Raw genomic sequence first — 16,282 nt, 5'->3', positions numbered from 1 at the left:
TTTTTAGTTTCAGCCAGACACAGGACAAGAAACAATGTGGACTAATGACCACATTTTCTTTTTAGAATTACTTACTTTAGTTCCTGGGTTAAAACCTGTCATTAGATAACTTTATGTGGATGGCTCACTTTAATGCATTTTACATAAGAAAAACAAAGCTAAGGGTAGTCTTCTGTGGTGTTTGATGCTGAGCAGAATTTACTGTCCGAACTCATTCTGTACAGGAGATTTCTGTGATTACAAGTAGTGCTTTTTCACCAATTAGTGCAGCTGGTGTGTTAGGATTGGTTTCAGTTTTCTGTGTTGGTTCCATTATGTATTGGAGCAATGCTAAAAGGATGCACATAATGGTACAAGAAAGAAAGGGATTAAGAAAGATAACTGTGTAACCACTTAATATCTTTTAGACTATATAAACAATGCCTTGACTTTTCATTTTCATTTACTTTTATTTTCTTGCACTGAAAGAGTTACTTACAAAGATGTGCTGTGTAAAACAAGAAGAGTTAACTAAAAAATAATGCTAGGATACCCATCTTTTAAATCCTTGCTACTCTTAGACTTCAACATCCGAGATCAAAACACTATCTCTTAGTGAATTGATAGATCATGTTATACACAATTATTCACAATTGATCTTCTTAAATTTATCTAATTTATAAAAGGTAAAGAAATATGGAAACCAACATGATGGAAAGCAGATACTATAAAGCTCATGAAAGCTTATGCTCAAATAAATTGGGTAGTCTCTAAGGTGCCACAAGTACTCCTTTTCCTTTTTTATAATTTCCAAGTAGAATTATGGATCTCTTTTTACTGTGAGATACTTTGTTTTAAAATCTTAGTAGTCCACTCAGTTCATATTTGCTTCTTAACTTCACAGTTACTCTTACTATTCATGATGATAAGAGCAAACATCAGCAGAATAAGGTATTAGTTAATCAAAGAACTTTAATGATAAGGAGTGCACAATAAGAAATATCTTTTCTCTTGGTTAACAGCATTTATATGTTCTCCCATATCTACTTACTGTTTTTTGTTTTTTTTTTAAATCAAGCCATTAAAATATTGTAGAAAGAATCTACAGTGTCTGCCTATCCTTCATAATAATGTATTTCCTCTCTTAAATGAAATCAAAGAGCAAATAAGTCTCATTTCATTTAGGAGACAGTTCAGGAGGGCTTGTTTTGCAAAAGTAATGATGTAACAGGTGAAGCCGAAAACAATGCTAGGATACTGCTTTTAACAACTGCTAGTGTAATGATGTTTTGCTCACCAGTGTATAGTGTAAATGGGGAAGAACAAAGTGAAAATGACACAAGTGAAAATGTCTGTGAGTGTAAATCATTTTTGATGTAAATACTAGTAGTACCAAATAGAAAAAATGACTGAGGGGGTGGAAAGAAAAGAAAGGGATACTAATAGTTTAAAACCAAAGGCAGTTTAATGCCTGATATTCACATTCATCTACAAGTATTTTCCCAATATTTTTGATATGCACCCCTCTCTTTTATCATTTATTTGAAAAGTTGGTGTTAGGCGGCATTTGAATATTGCTTGGTTGGGTGTATTGTAAATAAAAAAATTAGCATATCCAAGGCTACATAGTTGTAGATTTCATCAACAATTGTTTCCCACCCCATTACTCTGTGAATTTTGCATCAGTTAATGCCATTCTTATGAGATGTATCTTTCCTGCAGAACTCAAAGAACTCATGTAATCAATACAGTGATATAAAAATGTTATCTTTTTTGGTAAAGAAAAACCAAAAAGCTGTCACTAGTGCCTCTGAGATAGAATCTCAGGCATTTGATCAATTTCACTACTTTGGCTTTGATATGTTTACCCAGCAAAATAGGGGGAGTCAGCTTATTAGAAACATCTATACTGAATGAAATAGAAACCGGAGCTGTTCATTCAAAATCAGAAAATATGGTATAGTCACATAGTGCTGCAAACAGCCAATGTTAGAATATTTTAAACAGATTGAGGAGTTTCTGTATTGGGAAATGTAGGCATATTGATAGATATAACTTGATCTTTTGATATAAGATTTGACAACTGATCAATATATATTGCACATTTCGTTAAATATATCATTTTCACTGTGTCAGAATATTAAGGAATTATACAGTGCACTAAAATATACAGTGGTCTCTTATGTTTCGATTTCCAGTAATTCAGTCATATGTGCAACATTGCATACATTTTTGCACTTGTATGAGAATATTTTTTTTGTATGGAAGACCTATTATACTTTAACTGAACTGCTGGTAAAAGTACACAATGCATTTCTTTCTTTCTTGTCATGTATGTACATTTAATGACTATATGTATCTAAATACAATATTTTAATGCATTTTTAACTTTATTTATAAGGACAGCATAGCACACCATTGGTGCTACATGAATAAAATAACAGTAATAGAAACAAAATAAGCCATTTTAATTTCAGATTTTTTTTTAAACAGTCATACTTTTTATATCAACTAAAAAGCAGTGATTACAGTAGTGTTGATATTTACAATTACACTGATTAACATAAAATGTAAATATGTACTCCATGCATTGAGAGGACTAACTTGGATATTTTGTTAAATAATTTAAAACGTAACAGTTAAGTGTTTGACAAATTTAGGGTTGGATCCTATTAAATTCAATCGGACTGCTTTTGCGTATGTGTTTGCAGGACTGGTCTCATAGTTTGGTTCTGTCAAATCCTTTTTAAAATTTTCTTTCCTTAGTTCTCTCTTTTTATGAAAATGACTCTCTCCTAATGTTTGGTTTTTAAAATAGGAAGTATAAGTTCATGACATAACTGAGACAGACTTTGTCTCTTCAAATGAATTACAAGATTTATTAATAAAAACAACGAGAAGTCCTTGTGGCACCTTAGATACTAACAAAATTATTTGGGCATAAGCTTTCGTGGGTTAAAACCCACTTCATCAGATGCATGGAGTGAAAAATACAGTAAGTAGTATATAGATTACAGCACATGAAAAGGTGGGCATTGCCATACCAAGTGGGGGGTCAGTACTAGTGAGGCCAATTCAGTCATCGTGGAAGTGGCCCATTCCCAACAGTTGACAAGAAGGTGTGAGTATCAACAGAGGGAAAATTGCTTTTTGTAGTGACCCATCCACTCCCAGTCTTTATTCAGGCCTAATGCGCTGCAATATATATACTGCCTACTATATTTTTCACTCTGTGCATCTGATGAAGTGGGTTTTAGCCCACAAAAGCTTATGCCCAAATAAATTAGTTAGTCTCTAAGGTGCCACAAGGACTTTTCGTTGTTTTTGCTGATACAAACTAACACAGCTACCACTCTGAAAGATTTATTAATATTATTCAGAATATGTAAAATGTGTGAGAATAACAAGGAAATCGTGCATATACTTATAGACAAGCAAACATTTAGTAAATAAAGGTCTAATCCTGCAAACACTTACTCATATGAATCACCCTTATTCTCTTTTATGTCATTAGGATTACTCATTGAAGTAAGGATGACACACATGAAAGGACTGGGATCTTTATCTTTTGGTTTTTGCACATGATCCTACCAAGTGTAATCGTACCATTAATAACTCTGCAGGCTAGACTTGATACTCTGTATCACTTTCTGTATTAAATGATTACTGACAAAGGGTAGACAGAAGTCATGCACAGTGTGTATTTTAAATGTGCTGATAAACTTCATTCTAACACTTCCAGTATAACGATTATTTGATCCTTTTTATTAAAATTTTTTTTGATAGCAAAATATCCTATTTAGCTTTGAAGCTAGCTGTAATATATCAAGTACTAGCCCTTTTGAAAATAGCATTGTTTTCATATATCCAGAAATACTCTGCCATAAAAAATACCCTACTGATGTGAACCTTCATGTAAATGGAACAGAGAGAGGGAGCCAAAAGATGTAATGTGCTTAGAAACAGGGAAGGGAAGTATCACCTCTTGGTGTGTTCTCAGCATCATGTGTCTGAGTGCCAAACACTACACAAGATGTATAAAACCACAGGTGCTTAAAACACAATCTTATGAATGTATGTCTAGTAGAAAATAAATTTAAAACAGAGTGCAAAACAGCTTGGTGACCAGTGTTGTTTTCTTTTAGTGTGTGTGTATGTATATCGATGTGTGTGATGGTGATAAATGAAAGTTATCTGGATTCACAGAACAATTCCATTTTTTACTATATTTATTATCAGTGAATGGGAGTTTCTTGGTATTTTGGTTTTATTTCTTTCCCTCTTATTAGTGTTTTGATCTCTCCCTTGGCCCCCACCCCTGTGGTTATTTCTTCTGAGGTTTTCAAACCTACAGCTGTTACATTTTATTAGGTATGAAAATCTAAACTGAAAACTTGCAGCATAGTCACTGATGAGAAAGAGATTTTCATTGAAATAAATCAGCGTTTTAGGGTTCTTGCCATCTTTAATCTTACAGTGATGCTATTTTCAGAACTGCATTGCTCATACCCTACAAAACGATTTTATCCAAGAATTCAGCTGCTAGAAAGAGAGGGAGGGAGCCTGGCAGTATGTTAGTTTTATATGTGTTCACTTAAATAGAAGGCCTTTGGTGTAGATTTTTTTAAAAACAATATTAATTTAGCTGAACATTTTAATTTGGGGGAAGAAAATGGTAAAATTTTAGTTTAACCTTTTGCAAACGATAAACAGCAAACTGGGTTACACAAATCCACTGATAACTGAGGTTAGACCTTTTAATGCCGTGATCCTCCATACCTTACTCATGTGAGCAGCTCTTACCAAAGCAAGTAATCTCATTTAAACCAATGAACTATGAAAAGATTTTAGGGTTGCAGTACTGGGTAGTATAACAGAAAGAAGAAAATAGACCAATCCTACTCCTACCGGTTTTAATGGAAGCAGGATTGGGCCCCAAACTCCCTTGTATTTTCACAGATGAACTAGAGTTTCGCATCCCTGTATGCCTATATATGCATTTTGTTTAGCGAGTTTATAAAGATCTTTGTGACTAATGCCAGAATTGTGGACCTGGAATAAAACCCTGTCCTCTGCTTAGGAAGAAGAAACTTCACCAATCTATAATGCTGGGAATCGAATTGTTACTTGGACCCCAACTGTAATTTGCTAAAGTCAAATGCTGTGCTTTATTTTTGTCTCTAGTAAATACTGAATCAGGCTTATTTACAGAAATGATACAAATTTATTTTCTGGATTTAAACAATTAGTGACTCTCTAGCAGCTTGAAAAAATGCAAAGGTTACTAATTAACAAAAAAAACCCCAAGAACCCTAAAAACATATTCCTCATTATTCGCCCTTGGGCAATCCATATTCTCAGTGCTCTGATTACTGTCAAAGCTCTCCAGTATGAGCATTTAACTCTGTCTACTGTCATTAAATGATGGATATCATTGAATATTTAAATTCTATATGACCGAGAATGCGGCCCCAATTTTTCCTTTTGTACTTAAAGGACCCGATCCTACAACACCTTTCTCATTCATATAGTTCTCTCACATCAGTGATACCACTGTCCCCTTGGACTACTCCTATGATTTGCAGGATTGGGGCCAAAGCTGGATTTTGTAGTCACAAAGGGTATTGTAAATAATAATGAACGGAATGCTGCTATTACACGTTATGCGCTTGTTTCTCATCACTCCTGATTGATACTGGGAAATTCTCTTCTCATTTATATGGGTATCTTATTTTGAATAAAGAAAAGGAGTACTTGTGGCACCTTAGAGACTAACCAGTTTATTTATTGGTTAATCTCTAAGGTGCCACAAGTACTCCTTTTCTTTTTGCGAATACAGACTAACAAGGCTGTTACTCTGAAACCTGTTATTTTGAATATGCTTTTTGGCTCCAACAGCATAATTATCTCCATATAACACTATACTGATCGTAGAAATGGTTTAAATACAACCTGAAAATATATAATATTAATAGCAAATATATAATATAATATTAAAAGTCCTGCCCTCAGTTGAATTTGTAACACCTTGATGACGTTAATGTGTTGGGTTGAGTTTAACTGAGGACAAAGTCAGGCCCAATAGGTCTAATGTTCCAGTACATTCAGTCAAATCTAGCCTGCTAATTATGCAATATTGCAGTAGATCATGGGTGGGATTTTCAAAAGAGCCTGAGTGACTTAAGAGCCTGTACATACCTTATTGAAAATCAATTGGACTTGTGCTCCTAAATCACATCAGCCCCTTTAAAAATCCCAGTCTGTATCAGAGGAGTATATCTAGGGGACTTACTGCGTAAACCTTACTCAAGCTAAAGCCCATGGCAGCTTTGCCTGCAAAGGGGCTGCTGGTTGTGGCCTTGGGTCTTTCCCAGGTGTGTAGTACTACACATTTTTGAAACTGAGATTAGTTCAGATTGTGCCCCCATCAGCAGAGTGCTCAGCAGCATCTCAATCTTCCCATGCCCTGAGAGCTTGGATTTATGCAGTGAGGGGGCTTGGGCTCAACAGGCCTGGCACAGGAAGAGAGTGATCCCACAATGGACTGAGGCAGCATGGATGATACACATCACTCCCTCTCACGAAGATCCCCCTCGTAAAAGTGATACTTTGTTGGTGGGGTTGATGTTTGTTGAGGGTGGAATTATTGTCCAAAGTGCGACCCCCAAAGCAGCTGTCCTATGAAGCAGGGTTATCAGTTACAGGGGGCACAGATCCTATCTGCATAAGTGCCAAAGCTCATTCCACATGGAGGCCAGCCCTGGCCCTGATGTTGTTTGAAAAAATAAAAGCAACTATGCTGATATAACAAACTTGCAAAAGCCTTGATGTTTCCCCCGCTGTTTTATTTTTCTGGGCTTTTGTTGAAACATCATTAAATATATAGTGTTGTGCCAGAGCACAGAGAACACACATGATTTACAAAGGGAAATATGACAGGTTTCAGAGTAGCAGCCGTGTTAGTCTGTATTCGCAAAAAGAAAAGGAGTACTTGTGGCACCTTAGAGACTAACCAATTTATTAGAGCATTTCCACGATATGCATCTGAGGAAGTGAGCTGTAGCTCACGAAAGCTTATGCTCTAATAAATTGGTTAGTCTCTAAGGTGCCACAAGTACTCCTTTTTTTTTTTAAAGGGAAATATGTCAACTATGGCTTTGTACATGACTGCTTCATTTGTTTACAACCTACTGTCTTTAATGGGAATTAATAGTAAATTAATGAATTCTGTAATGATGGGCTGGATATTTGAAAGATAATATCCTTATGTTCCATACAGTTTCACTCCTGAGCACATTTCCATGGTGACAAAAATCAGTACTAAATGTGTCTGATCTGTACTCCTTAAAAGGTGTGAACATTTGTTACCATACAGTAACCCTACTTACATCAATGGGATATCTTCCATGAGCAGTGACTTCTTATTTGAGTCAAGTTTTGCCAACTCAAACTCCATGTTTTATATTCTTGGTTTGGGGTTAGAATCTGACCCTAATCAATGAATCTTTGAGGAGCCCCATTCATGTCAGTGGGGTTATTTGCATGGGCAAGAATTCATCATATGAGTAAGGATTTGCAGATTAGGCCCATAGCTCTCTTTTGTTTTTAAATAACTAAAAATAATGGGTCCAGTCTTGCTCCCATTCAGTTCAATAGGAGTTTTTAATTTACTTCAGTGGGAGCAAGATCAGACCCAAAATTCTCCCCCCCCCCCCGCCCTCATTTCTCCCTGAAGCACTCTTCACTATGTGCAAGTGGTGGAAGAGAGAGGCAGGAAGCTGGATTTTTGTTCATCGTATGATTTTTGCTATTTATTTACAAAGATTCTAACAAGTTTATGAAAAAGATTGACATTCTATTGCATCAACAAATCAGCAAGCTTTTGCAGTTAATTACAGTAATTCAAAATCAGACTGTCTTTATTTGAGGCAGTGCCTGAAATACTCATAGCATCTGAATGTGGGGTTATAATATTTCTGGTTATAATAAACCTTGCTTCTATGGGATTTTTTTGCCCTCTTTAATTACCTTCTCTGCCTCTCTCCCCTTCCCGGCTTTTTAAGAGTTCAGTAGGAGAAAGAATGCAGATCAGCTGTGATAGATACAGATTTTGCAAATAATGGTTTGGGGCCTTGAACCTGAAATTGGATCAGTGTGTTCAGAGCCCAGTCCTTCCGCCCTTACTCACTTGACTCACATAACTTCAGCTGGGCTACATGTGTGAATACATCAAGCAAAATTTGGCTCATGTTTAGCAAAAGCTCTGATGTGACTAGATAGAGTAAAATAAAGATTGCAGTCATCGTTTTCCTTGGCATGCTACCGAAAGTCAATTTTGTTTTGGATGCCTTAGTGCAGCCATATTTTCTGAGGTAACAATTTTTACTTTAGGATAGCTCCTCCATATGACATCATTGGGGGTTGGGCACTGTGAGTTTATTCTGGAAGTGCAGCTATTCCATGCGTCATGTTCCCCTCTGCACATTGCCAGTTTCCCAGAAGATATCAATGCAGGAAGCGATATGGGTAGAAACAACCTTATACATTATAATGTGTTTTATTATCATCATCGTCATTATTAAAAATTCTATAGAAAGAATAACATTCTGTACTAGGGTCTCTGTCACCCTGTCAAAAATGACATTATCCTGAGTCGCTGATAACTTGGAATTAAATAATCTTATGAATCAGTGTCCTAATAGACCATGTATTAGTTGGTGCCTGCTACAGACCACCAGATCACACTAGGGAACAGAATGATGCGCTCCTTACTCACCTATTCGGCATGTGCAGGGGAAAAAAAGCTGTGTGATCATGGGGGACTTCAATATGAGTGACACACACTGGAAGCATTATGTGCCAGTACTAAAACATCCTTGGAATTTCTAAATATTATAGAATTCAGTTTAAACTCAAGCCCAGACAAGTAATAAATATACTTGATGCTTTAAAAGGGCCTGTTTTACAAAGCTGAAAACAATTACAAGTTAGATCAGCTGCGAGGAAAAATTTAATGAGAAAAATGCGAATGATAATTAGGAATTGTTTAAGAACATTTTACTAGATGCCAAAAAGCCACAATCCCACAACCAAGGAAGAAGGATGTCTTGGTTAAAAAAAACAACCTGGTTTATAAGAGAGGTGAAGGCAGCTATAAAATATATAGCAAATGGAAGAATGAGAGTAAGGAATATAAATCAGAAGCTAGGAATTGTAAAAAAAATAAAATAAAATAAAAAAAAAATCCTTTGGGAAGTAAAGGAACACAAGGAGAAATGTATGGCCAGCAGTATAGGATAATAAGTTCAAGTATGTTAGGAACAAAAAGAATCCTAACAATGGTATTGGTCCATTAATAGATGGAAATGGTGGAAGTATTAACGAAAATGCAGAAAAGCCAGAATTGTTCAATAAATATTTTTGTTCTGTATGTGGGGAAAAAACAGATGATGATGTTATGATAACTCACTTTCCATTATATTAGCATCTCAGGAGGATGTTAAACAGCAGCTACTACAGTTAAACATTTTAAAATCAGCAGGTCTGGATAACTTGCATTAAGAGTTTTAAAAGACCTGGCTGATGAGCTTGCTGGACCATTAATATTTGTTGTTGTTTATAATAAGTCTTGGAAAACTGGGGAAGTTTCAGAACACCGGAAGAAAGCTAATTTTGTGGCAAGATTTAAAAAAAAGCATAAACAGGATGACCCATAGGTAGTTTATAGGCCTGTGAGTTTGTGGATCTCTGGTAAGATAATGGAGCATCTGATACAGGACTTGATTAATAAAGAATTAAAGGAAGGTAATATAATTAATGCCAATCAATATGGGTTTATGGAAAATAGATTCCATCAAACTAATTTGTAATCTCATCAAAAAAAGATATCAAGTATGGCCGATAAAGATAATGTTGCTGTAATATACTTAAACTTTTGTATGGTGTTTTGACTTGGTACTGGATGATATTTTTATTAAAAACTAGAATGATGTAAAACATGGCACACTTTACATGGATTAAAAGCTGGTTAACTGATAGGTCTCAAAATGTAATTGTAAATGGGGAATCATCATTGAATGGGTGTATTTCTAATGGGGTCCCTCAGGGATCAGTTCTTGGCCCTGTGCTAGTTAACATACTTTTCAGTGACCTGGAAGGAAACATAAAATCAGCACTGATGAAGTTTGCAGATGACGGAAAAATCGGGGGAGTGGTAAATAATGAAGAAGACAGGTCACTGATGCAGCATGATCTGAATCACTGTGTAAGTTGGGCACAAGCAAACTATGCATTTAATACGGTTAAATGTATACATATAGGAACAAAGAATGTAGGTCATACTTACAGGATGGGGGACTCTATCCTGGGAAGCTGTGATTCAGAAGAAGGTTTGGGGGTCATGGTGGATAATCAGCTGAACATATGTTACAAGTGTTATGCTGTGGCCAAAAGGGCAAATGCGTCTCTTGGATGCATGAACAGGGGAATCTCAATTAGGAGTAGAGAGGCTAATTTTACCACTGTATTCAGCACTGGTGCAACTGTTGCTGCAATACTGTGTCCATTTCTGATGTCCGCAATTCAAGAAATATGTTCATAAATTGGAGAGGGTTCACAGAAGAGTCACAAGAATGATTAAAGGACTAGAAACCATGCCTTACAGTGATAGACTGGAGGAGCTCAATCTATTTAGCTTAACAAGGATAAGTTTAGGGATGGCTTAATCACTGTCTGTAATTACTGACGTGAGAAACAAATATTTAATATTGGGCTCTTCAGTCTAGCACAGAAAGGTAGAACAAGATCCAATGACCGGATGTAGAAGCTAGACAAATTCAGACTGGAAATGAGGAATAAATATTTAACTGTGAGAGTAATTAACTGTTGGAACAATTTACCAAGGGTTGTGGTGAGCTCTTTATGTCTGGAAATTGTTAAATCAAGATTGGATGTTTTTCTAAACTATATTCTCTAGGAATTATTTTTGGAAAAGTTTTATAGCCTGTGTGTTATAGGAGGTCAGACTAGATGATCACTGGTCCTTCTGGCCTTGGAATCTATGCCTCTATGAATTATTAAACTCAAGGTATTTAAAAGACTTTCTATAGAACCTTGTTAAACGACTGCAGAACCCTGTTGGTTTCACCTTTATTACATTTTGTAGCACTTCTCTAGCCGGGAGCAATAATACCATTCTGTATCTATAACCCCTCTTCAAGAGGGATAAAGGTGGAGGTGTGGGAGCCAGAGTTCTAAAGGGAGCTGTGCTGCTGGGGAGAGTATCTGTGATTGGGTGGGATAGAACATTGAAGTACGGCATAAAAAGGGTTGGCTTTCTACAGTGGTAGGAAGTATGCACAGGTCCACATCCATTTACTGGTGAATTTGCTGGTGTTGCCAACTGTGCCCCCTTCCTCAGGGCTAAATCCATCCCCATGAGTGGATGATGCAGTGCCAATGGTATTTTTTCTGCAGAAGAATAACGAGAAAGGAGACTAAAGGGGTATTGTTTTTCTGGTTTATGACCCCATGGGCAAATGTATTACATTATAGTTAAACTGGTCCAGTCTTTTCATACTGAGCCTTTCTGTAGGCTTGTTCTAGTCACTTAAATTCTATGCCTCGGTTTCCCTCATTTATTAAATGGGGGTAATACTTACCTACTTCAAAGATGTCCAGTTTTACAGATGAGGGGCCTAGTACCTAGCCAGATATGGGGGCTGGGGAGAGAAAGAGGACTGTCTAGATTAATTTGTTACTTAAGGTTTGTAAAGCCCTTTATGAATGAAAAGTGGTTTTATTTTTATACTCTCATTGTGCCTCAGAAAGCTGCATACACATGATCTTTCCTGACAGGATAGTAATTCTGATTTATCTGCTTCCCCCGGCAGATGCTTTTTATAGAACAAATGAAAAGTTGCTGTCACACCTAACCCTCCCCCCCTTTTTTTTTGGTGGCTGAAGGCCTGGGGAGTTAGGAGAGTTAATCCCCCAAATCTTTACTCCTGGGATGTACACAGATTGTAAAACATAAGCTCAGTAGCATTTTTAGAAACTAACGCAGGAGTCAGCAAAAATTTACAGACAGCACGGTGAAAAAGACCAGCATATCTGATTCGTGCCAGCAGTTAGTTACATTCATTTTGCTATACCCCCATCATTTCCTCAAATGAGAACACCTGAGGGGATTATTTCTGGAATTAATGAGCTCCTGGAGTTCCCACTGAAGGCAGTCGGAACTGGGGGTGCTCAGCTGATTTGAAAATGGGCCATAAACATCTTAAGTGTTCTTTAAAGAAAACGGAGAGGGAGGCTAATACAGAGGTTAGGATGCTAACCTAGGACCCATCCTACCTTGCAGGGGTGCTGTGTGAATAAATATATTACAGACAGAGGGGAGAATGGGGGCCACGTAAGTACTTAAGATAAATAGAACTACTTAATGAAATTACTTCCAAGGACACGCACACATGTTGTATGGGGGGCAGTGTAGTTGGGGGCGGATTAATTACAGACGATTTATTGATGCCATAACTAATGATAACAACTGAAGTAGTAAGTTTTTTTCAAATGTGAGTAACAGGCCTCTCCGTGGTAATCATTTTTGACATGCGCAGCAGAAGGAAATTTGTATAATCCTTACAGTGTTAATTTGTTACTTTCAAAATCACTTTCTTCTGTGGCATCTTGTTGCATTTGGCTTTTGCAGAAATGCTAGATTTGCAAGTGAGTGGGTGATCTGCATGAAGTGTTAAGGAGATTACATAAAGCCAAATATGTGGGACCAAATTCTGCTCTGTATCTGAAGGCAGAATCTGGCTAAATTAATCCATGTGTGACTTCAGTGGAATTACACCAAGGAAGAATTTGGCGTAAATGTGCATGCATAAACATCCACAGATATAATTTGGGACCTGAATCTGATCTCCCTCAGATCAGCATAAGTCAGAAGTAATTCTACTGAAGTGAATAGAAGTTATATTGGTGAATGCAAGAAGAGAATCAGGCCCATACCATATAAAACCAAGGTTTAGGATAATCTGCATAAAATAATTTCTTATTGTGCATAGGCAGGTTTTAATCCTCAGGGAATGAAGTCATCACTGTCAAGGCCTGATTGTGCAGATTGTATAAAATAAAATGTATTACATATCATATTAGGCTAGCAAAAGGAAATAGTAACATATCACAAAGGAAACCATGCATGATATCAGATGTGGTCATTTGTCTTCCCCTTAAATTATCAGCTCTGACATCACTTCATTGTCTATGCATTGCTGAGCAAGTGTCCATGGAAAAGAGGACTTTTTAACATACTATAGCCATGGCAAATTGTTCCTTCAGATTAGCAACAAATGCTATTTTGTATACATATGTGATTGTAAAGAGGAAGTATTTTCCCTGTTTAAAACACTGTATATTGTCTAATACTGTGAAGTCTAAAATGTAAATGGCTTTCACACGTTTTGCTTTTTTTTTTTTTTAGAAGTAATTAGTTGTAGAGCTCAGCATTTCATTTCAGCTTGGGTAAGAATGATCAAAGTCATTTATTTTAACCCCTCATTATGCAGAGCTGATTACCTAGTCCACCATCTGGTGCAAAATCTTGATTTTTTTCCAGGTATTTATATTTTAAATCTTCACAAAATCTAAAGCATCAGAGTTTTGCAAAGTAAAATCTTGATCTTTGTCACAAAAGATATATTGGAAAATATTTACCTTCTCTCTTCTCCACGAGGAGTTGAAATATACAATGGGGTTTAACGGGGAGACTGGTCTAGGGGTGAGAATGGGGTGTAGGAATACCTGGGTTATATTCTTCTGCCTGTGCTGGGTTTACAATGGGGCCAGTGGCTCCATGGAGTTGAGTCCCTGTTCAGAAGAGGTAAATCCATCCAATTTTTTTTTGAAGGATCACAAAACTCTCCAAACCCAGATCATTTATATTGAAAAGCCACTCCCTGGTTGGCATTACTTGTATAGCACCATGCAGAAGAAGGGCATAACATACTGTTCATCGGAAGTTAGTAGGCGCAGGTGCATTCTATAAAATCAAAACAAAAAATATGTGAGTCAGGAAGCTGGATTCTGTTCCTGGCTCTAGCACTGACCTACTGGATTAATAACAGTTAATAACAGACTTAAAAGTGGCAATTCTTCAACAAAAAACCTTCAAAAACAGACTCCAATGTGAAACTGCAGAACTGGAATTAATTTGTAAACTGGACACCATCAAATTAGCCTGAATAAAGACTGGGATTGGATGGGTCATTACAAAAATGGATTTTACCCTACTAATTTCCCCCTACTGTTACTCACACCTTCTTGTCAATTGTTTGAAATGGGCCACCCTCATTACCACTACAAAAGTGAGTGATCCCTTGGTATTCTACTGTTAATTGAATTGTTTCATTAGACTGACCCCCCCCACTTGGTAAGGCAACTCCCATCTTTTCATGTACTATGTATATATACACCTGCTACTGTGGTTTCCACTCCATGCATCTGATGAAGTGGGTTCTAGCCCATGAAAGCTTATGTCCAAATAAATTTGTTAGTCTCTAAGGTGCCACAAGGACTCTTTGTTGTTTCTACTGGATTGTGTTTCACAGCTGGGTATCATCATCATCATCATCATCATCATCATCATCATCATTATATATTAGTTGTAATGCCTAGAGGCCCCAGTTGAGATCTGGTCCCCATTGTGCTGTGTGTAGTTAGAGAAGAGCTGTGAAAAGCTTACAGTCTACATAACCAAGACAGAGTGGGAGGGGAAACAAGCACAGAGAGGTGCAGGGACTTGCCCAAAGCTGCACAGAAGAAGATTGGCATAACACAATCCTGGACCCCTGATTCCCACTATAGTGCGCTAAGTAATGTAGTTAGTCCTGTAGCCCAAGTGGTAAAAGTCTGCATACAGTGATGATGAACAATGGGGAGAAGGGTTGTCACAGCTGTGTATAAAATAATTTGCTTTTTCCTTTTTTATGAACAAAATAAACAAGGAAATGACATGCAAAAATGCTAAATTATAGAACATTGTTCAGATTGCAAAGTCAAATACTCCAAAGTTAGGAAATGTCAGCTTTCAGGTGCCTGTGCAATCTTGATTCAGCCCCCTTGTGCATATGCATTATGATACAGTCTTTAATTAAATGATCTCATATGGATATTTCCACAAAAATCCATGCCTCTTTCTGGAAGTAGCTAATTATACTGTTCATCGGGAGTTAGTAGGCGCAGGTGCATTCTGGGTGAAGCCTTGTACCTAAACTTCAAAAACTGTTTTAAGTAGCACCTGACAAATTCCTGGGTAGTCCCATAAGGGCAGTAGCTTTCCCTATCAGAGACAACTAAGTGTTACAGTCTGTAAGAGTCTCAATACAAACATATGTCACTTACAGGAGTCCAGTCCAGCATATACTTATTTAAAGATCAGGTGAGCCACAAATTGGAGATCAACCGAAAAATAATTAATCCCAAGTCTGGTTAAAACAGCAAAAGAGAAACTGATTAGGGAGAAAGTATGAAGTTGAGTTACCATCAGATACCTCTAAAAAGTCACGGTACGCTGCTTTGATAAACTAATAATTGGGGATTCTATAACTGTTAGAGTGAAACAACTCTACAGTAGCTGAAATAGGCCTGTTTATTTTTCCATGCAGGCTTATAAGAAGATTTTGGTCCGTGCCCATCAAATATATATATCCTGTGTGTTTACACAATGTATGTATGCAAGTATAGACTGTATACAGTCTAGGTGTATGTATATATATATTTGTGTGTGTGTGTATGTATATATACTTTTTTTTTGTTTTTGTATATGAGACTTCTTGTTCAACAGTAATTTGGTTCATTGCCAAGTTGGCCTGTTAGCACTCTATAATTAACATGGACACATACCCCTGCGTGTGACATTTGTTTCACCTGGGAAAATTGGATAATAAACTAATGAAGGTTTTCTTGGCTGAAAATGCTGTGTATTTTCAGAGGGGAGCAATTACAACTGAGTGTTATGCAGTCTTTGTATCTAAACAGAAAATCATCAGACAAATAGGCTTTATTTACAGAAGCATATTATTCTGGTGTGTGTGTGTGCGCAGGGGAATGAGGGGGATGGATGCATGGACGGATGTACATTTTATATAATCTCTGTGACATAGGCTGGGATGAAGTGATGCCCGTGCATTAGGACACAGGGATATTCAAAAGCCTGGTAGTACATCAGGTTTTTTTCTGACCATCTGATTTTGCTTTCAATTGAAAGCCGTTGTCACCTTCCGTTGTGTTAGAATCTGAA

The 16,282-nt window shown here is 36.9% G+C and overlaps 1 protein-coding gene across 3 annotated transcripts in view; it reads left to right on the top strand.

Moving 5' to 3' along the window:
• The window catches only part of CACNA2D1 (calcium voltage-gated channel auxiliary subunit alpha2delta 1), a 683,749-nt gene that overhangs the window by 1,507 nt on the left and 665,960 nt on the right, over positions 1-16,282 (top strand). The window lies entirely within an intron of this gene.

Source organism: Lepidochelys kempii, chromosome 1, assembly GCF_965140285.1.
Source record: "Lepidochelys kempii isolate rLepKem1 chromosome 1, rLepKem1.hap1, whole genome shotgun sequence".
NCBI classification, from domain to species: Eukaryota; Metazoa; Chordata; order Testudines; family Cheloniidae; genus Lepidochelys; species Lepidochelys kempii.
The sequence above is the reverse complement of the archived record's forward strand: the minus strand, read 5'-3'. Positions and strand labels throughout refer to the sequence as shown.